We start from the raw sequence: 6,865 nt of genomic DNA, 5'->3' as shown, positions 1-6,865 counted from the left end.
CACCTCCTTGGAGAAAGCACAGGCTTCGATGAAGAACATTTTCCCAGGGAGAGTTTTTGGCGGGACCGGTCGCTACAGAGTTCGTTCGACCGATCAATACCAAACATCGAGAAGACCTCAGTACAACAGAAACCAATACTGGGAATCCAGGCAGCCTGATACCTTCTTTCCCCCAAGTGGCCGCTTCCCTAGAGGAAGACGAAGCAGAGGTCAGGGAAGAGGACACAACTTCCCCACAGGTGAGAAACTTTACATATCCACCAGTAGGGGGGAGGACAGCTATATTCTGGGAAAACTGGCGCTCGCTTTCCAGCTACGCTTGGGTCCTTCAAACAGTAAAAGGCATGTGTATAGAATTCACAGAAACACCCGTGCAGGATCAAGCGCCATGCCCCGTAGTCACGACGCTGACCGAGAAAGAGCGGCTAGACTCGGAGTTGCGAAGCCTAGCAGAGAAACGAGCGATCGAGCCATGCATAGCGCCGCCAAGATTTGTGAGCAACATGTTCCTGGTTCACCGAAAAAACAAAGTGAGACCAGTGATAAATCTAAGGCACGTGAACAGCTGGGTGGCCTACAACCACTTCAAAATGGAAGGAATCCACCATCTCAGAGATACGCTCAGACAGAACGACTGGCTGGCGAGGATAGACTTGAAAGACACCTATTTTACGATCCCTGTACAGAGGGATTTCCGTCCATTCCTAGCATTCGACTGGGACGGGCAATTATGGCAGTTTGCAACTATGCCTTTCGGGCTCTCCTCGGCACCGTGGGCATTCACAAAAGCGATGAAGCCGGTAGCCGCAGCGATCAGAGGGAAAGGAATTTTCATGATTATATATCTAGATGACATCCTACTGATGGCCGACAGCAGAGAGACTTTAGTCTACCAGACCGACTGGGTAGTACACCTCTTAACTTTGTTAGGTTTCCTAGTGAACTGGGAGAAGTCGGAGATGGCTCCGGCGAGGAGGGTAGAATTCCTGGGGTTTATTATAAACACCAGGTCGGCGACACTGGAACTCCCAAACAAAAAGATTAGAGACATAAAGAGAGAAATAAGAGCATGTCTCAGCAAAACGAGCATATCACTCAGCACCATCGCGAGAGTAGTAGGCTTACTAGCGGCATCGATACAAGCAATCTTCCCAGGGCCATTACACTACCGAGCCCTGCAGAGGCTGAAGATACGGCATCTTCGGCAAGGCCTACACTACCACCAACTGGTACTCTTAGATCAAGAGTCCAGGACAGAGTTGGAATGGTGGTTAGCAAACATGGAGGCCTGGAAGGGCAGAGCCATCTTCGGCGACCGCCCACACCTGATAATAGAATCAGATGCCAGCAGAGCAGGCTGGGGAGCCCGGTGCAGGGATCTCCAGACAGGAGGGAGATGGAGCGCATCGGAACTCCAATTACACATAAACTGTCTAGAGTTACTAGCCGGATCCTTTGCAATCAGGGCATTTACGAAAGGGAGAGTGAACTCCTGTATCCTGCTAAAAATGGACAACATTTCGGCAGTCAAATACATCAACCATTTAGGAGGGACGAGGTCCAAATTGCTGGCGGAAATAGCCAAGGATTTCTGGCATTCCTGCCTAGAAGCAGGGATCTCGGTGGTAGCCGAATACTTACCAGGTTCGTTGAATGTAGTAGCGGAGTGGAACTCCAGACATCTCTCAGACTCTAGCGACTGGATGCTGGACCGGATGATTTTTCAGAAACTGGAAAAGATCTGGGGCCCAATATATACAGATCTGTTTGCGTCCAGGCTGAACGCTTAGAAAGAGAGGTTCTTCAGTTGGAGGTTGGACCCAGCGGCAGCCGGAGTGGACGCTTTCCTACAGGATTGGAGGGAGCACACGCTTTACGCTTTTCCCCCATTCATAATGATGAACCGAGTACTAGCAAAGGTACGCAGAGAGACAGCGGACCTGATAGTGGTAGCTCCGATCTGGAAATCCCAATTATGGTTCCCAGCACTCATGGAACTATTGGTAGATTACCCGAGAATATTGCCCCAAGGAGAACACCTCCTCACGGACCAGGCTGGGTCATCTCACCCTCTGAGAGTGAAGGGGACACTGCCATTGATGGCGTGCAGGATAGCAGGAGACGCTGGAATCTCCCGGGCATTTCCTCACAAGCTGCAAGTCTCATCGCAGAGTCATGGGCTCTATCAACTCGAAGGAGCTACGACGCAGCTTGGAACAAGTGGTCGACATGGTGCAGAAGGAGAAATATTCATCCCGTTTCTGCCCCTCTAGTTGAGATCTTGAATTTCCTAGCGGAACTCCTCCAGGACGGCAAAGCATACAGAACAATAGGGGTATACAGATCTGCGATATCAGCAGGTCACCTACCCATGGAAGGAGTACCGGTGGGAGAAAACGTAGCAGTTATTCGGCTACTAAGAGGAATTAGATTCAGGAAACCACTCCAGCCGAAATATGAATGTTTTTGGGACGTAGCAATAGTATTAAAACTATTTGCGGACTGGCCCGACAACAAGTATCTGTCCCTAGGACAGCTATCCGAAAAACTAGCCATGCTACTATGCTTGGTGTCATGCAGGAGTGTAGCCGACGAGTAGAAGTGAATAGGAGAACGTACGGGCCGGAAGGCGTGACGTTCAGCTTAGCCAGAAGAACGAAAACTGATTCTAGTACCATCACATACCCGTACATGCAGGAGCACCCGAAATGGTGCGTAGCGGCATGTATAAAGGAATACGAAAATAAAACAGCCGAACTAAGAGCGGCAGGGATGACTCAATTATTAATTGCGCGCAGAAAGCCACACAGAAGAGTAGCAACAGCCACCATAGGACGGTGGGTCAGAAACATTATGAGTTTAGCAGGCGTAGACATGACAAGATTCGGGGCACACTCAGTCAGAGGAGCGATGGCCTCGAAAGCACTAGGACTAGGTGCAACATTACAAGACATCATGAAAGCCGCAGACTGGGCTAGTGATACGACATTCAGAACTTTTTACTACCGACCTATTAAGGCAATGGCAGGAGTAGTAGTAAGAAGCTTTGAACAAGCTTAATGCTCGTCTCTGTCTTGACATAGAATGAAGATTCCCCCTGCTAATAGGGCAGGGAGCTCTTGATTCTATAAAGACAAGGTGTCAGGAACTCGGATTGGAGGGTCTGGAAATGCTGGAGGCATTGACCGCCGTACGCGCTTTTCAGTCCTCACCCAAGATGGCAGACGAGTCCTTATATGCTGACTCCTCCCACCAACCGACACGTTGTATCTGTTTACCAACGCTATGGTTCGTGAGGAAACTTCGTCTGTGAATTTTCTCTTGCCTCTTCCCTTCTTTTGCCTTTTCAACCCTCCTGTTCCTTCTTCGTTGGAACGTCTACTTCCCGCTGCCTTTTGTAGCCTCTATTTCCCTGCTTCTCCCTTGTCCTCTTCCGTTGCTATCCTTGCCGCCTCCTGACTTTCCTGCCTTGTTATTGTTTCTTACTTCCTACTTTTCTACTTCCTCGCATCCTCCTTTTCTGTCCGGTTCTATTCCTACGTTTGTTTGGACACTCTTCCAGGTTTTCTGTCTTCTTGCCTTATATTTTGCTAAGGGTTACTTTGTTTTACAACGCCCTTGCTATTTCTGCAGCCGGTTTTAAACAAACTTCAAATCCCATCAATCCTGTAGTCCCCTAGTCTCTGGCCATGTGACCTAGTCCTTCCTGTTCCTCTCTCCTTCCTCTTCTTTGACTGCTAGAACTTGTTCCCTTGCTATCTATGGTGCTATCTATCTATTATGGAAACAAAGGAGGAGGAAATCAATCTTGAAATTGAGAGATACGCAAGATCAAATGAAGACATCGAATGAGGACAGGGAGGAACTATTAAAGGACTACTACCAGACTCTATACAAGTCATATGAGCCACTGCAAGCAGAACCTGGGGATACGGACAGAGATTAATTCAAATACACCCAATTAAAGCATCAGATTCACCCCGACCCCCATAAGAGCGGCAGCCATGAGACAGCTGACACCATTTGAGACCTATATGACATTGGACACAGGTTCTAAGAAGATGGTCTTGAATCTTTATACATTCCTGAACGATCTTGGGGATGAACTACGCTGGAACTATATGAAGCGCTGGGATAATACACTGGGGGAACCCATCACCAAGAAACAATGGAAACATGTATGGAGAATTATCCCAAAACTGACACACTGATACAAGTGAGAGACATGTGGCAGAAAGTTCTTCCGGTCATCAAGGAAGAGAATTACATCCAATTAAACCCATCTGAACTTACAGGGTTTTTTCCGCCTTTGTGCTTTTTCCCTGGATTTAGGGCTAGCCCCCCGCGGTTCCCCGCAGTTAGGGTTCTTTCTCTGCCAAGGTGGCCTCCGGAGGCGCCAGACCCTACTTGCACGAAAAGAAGATCAGGACATCCAAGAAAGAGACTCCCACTACACGGAGGGAACGAAAGAAGACCGAGACCATCCCAATAGAGTATACCTCTGAGGAGCCAGGTGAGGAGGAGGGGGAGGAAGTTCTTAAACTTGACAGCATACAACGCCCAGAACCCACCATGGCGTCATTGGAACAGTATCAAGAACTGGTGGCAGCCATGCAGAATCTAACTATGGCGGTCCAGGCCCTGAGAACCGAAAATATCGCCCTCTGACAACAGGTTGTAATGCATCGTGACGACCGCGGAGACTTGCCTACAATGCCTTTATCCTTTGGCAAGTATGATGGTCAACCCGGAGGAATGAAGGAATTCCTCGAGGCGTGCAAGGTATATCTTGCCTTTCGTAGCCACGCCTTTGAGACTGCTCGATCGAAGGTTGGGTTTATCGTAGCCAATCTAATGGGAAATACACTTTCATGGGCTACACCATTTGTCACCAGAAATGAACCAATATTGGGTGACTACGATCGTTTTACGGAGGTGTTTAAGGAACGATTCGACAGACCTGAGGAATTTTACTCTTCTTTAGAAGCAATCTTAGATGTCGAACAAGGAAACACTGATGTCCAGACCTATCGCTCCCGTTTCCAGAGACTGGCAGCCAAGGTGATTGGCCGGATTCCACCCAGCAAACCATTTACCGACGCGGCCTTCATGAAGAGATTAAGGATGAGCTAGCTCGAATAGCCCGACCTGCGTCTTTTCAGGATCTGGTGACATTGTCTCTTCAGATAGAGTTTCGTTTGAAGGAAAGATGATCTGAAAGAAGAAGAAGCTGAGGCACTTCTCGACCAACCCCTCTACCCTCTTCTATTCCTCCCACCAGGTCTTCTCATCCCCCGGATGAACCAATGCAGATTGGAACAACCCGAGGACCTTTAACGCAGGAAGAGAGAAAGAGAAGAAGAGACTCTGGGTTGTGTATGTATTGCGACTCTTCAAAGCACTTATTAAGAGATTGTCCTGAAGTACCTCCAAGAAGACAGGGAAACTTCAACCCCCGATCTACAGCAAGGGAAGTTTCGGGGGAAGTCTCAAACACCCTTGCAACCATACAAGAGCAGTGAACACTCCTGAGGATAACAGTTTGATGGTGTTCCGAGTCCACCTTTGGCTGACAGAGGCCGGTCCCACTGAAGTATTAGCTATGCTTGACTGTGGAGCAGCAGGGAACTTTATAGACTCCAAGTGGGCAGCGGAACATCTTGTCTCCACTAGAACCAAGGCCACACCTATCCCAGTGGAAGGGGTTGATGGTAGACCCTTGTCGTCTGGGCCGATAACCAAGGAGACAATCCCCTTGAGAATGAGGTTAAGCCACCACGAGGAGTTTCTGGTCTTCGATCAGATCAGAGCAGCCCATTTTCCTTTAGTTATCGGTATTCCATGGTTAAGGAGGCACAACCCTCACATTGATTGGACCGCCAACAAGGTACACTTCGATTCCAAGTTCTGTAAATCACACTGTTTTGAATTACCTCTGGTCTCAAAGAACCCTGAGTCTTCCATAAGCAGAATCCCAGAACGGATCACAGTTGCTTCTGTTCCTCTCCACTATCAGGAATTCTCAGAGGTATTCCTGGATACCATACCCCAACAACTCCCGCCGCATAGAGCTGAGGACTGCTGCATTGACCTAACACCAGATGCCGTGGTTCCCTTTGGGAGGATGTATCCACTGTCGTTACCGGAGAGGAAGGCATTAAGGGATTACCTCGACACAAACATACAGAACGGACTCATCCAAGAGTCCAAGTCTGCTTGTGGAGCTTCCTTGTTCTTCATTCCTAAGAAAGACTCGGCAGAACTATGCCCTTGCATTGATTACAGGGGTTTGAACAAGGTCACCATCCGGGATAGATACCCCATGCCCTTGATTCGAGATATCCTGGAGGCGGTTCAAGGAGCGGAATACTTTACAAAGCTTGAATTAAGAGGAGCTTATCACCTCCTGAGAATAAGACAGGGTGACGAATGGAAAACAGCGTTCCGTACCCCTTTCGGACTCTTCGAGTATAGAGTGATGCTGTTTGGCCTAGTAAATGCTCCAGTAGTCTTCCAAAGATACATGGACAAGGTTTTTTCGGATATGCTATGTGTATCTGTGGTAGTGTATCTAGATGATATTCTTATCTTCTCCAAGACTCTTTCAGAGCACAGATCACTGGTCAGACAGGTCCTACGACGTCTTCAATCCCATCAGTTGCTGGTTAAACCAGAAAAATGCATTTTTTAATCTACTTCCGTGTCCTACTTGGGATTCATTTTGTCTAAGGAAGGTATCGAAATGGATGCTAACAAGGTAAGGGCCATCACTGAATGGAAGAATCCAGTTAACATCAAGGAGCTGCAGAGCTTCTTAGGATTGGCCAATTTTTATCGGAGGTTCATCCCCAACTTCTCCAACAAG

The sequence above is a fragment of the Ambystoma mexicanum genome, chromosome 1p, assembly GCF_040938575.1.
Source record: "Ambystoma mexicanum isolate Mex_15411 chromosome 1p, UKY_AmexF1_1, whole genome shotgun sequence".
NCBI lineage: Eukaryota > Metazoa > Chordata > Amphibia > Caudata > Ambystomatidae > Ambystoma > Ambystoma mexicanum.
This window is presented reverse-complemented; position numbering follows the sequence as displayed.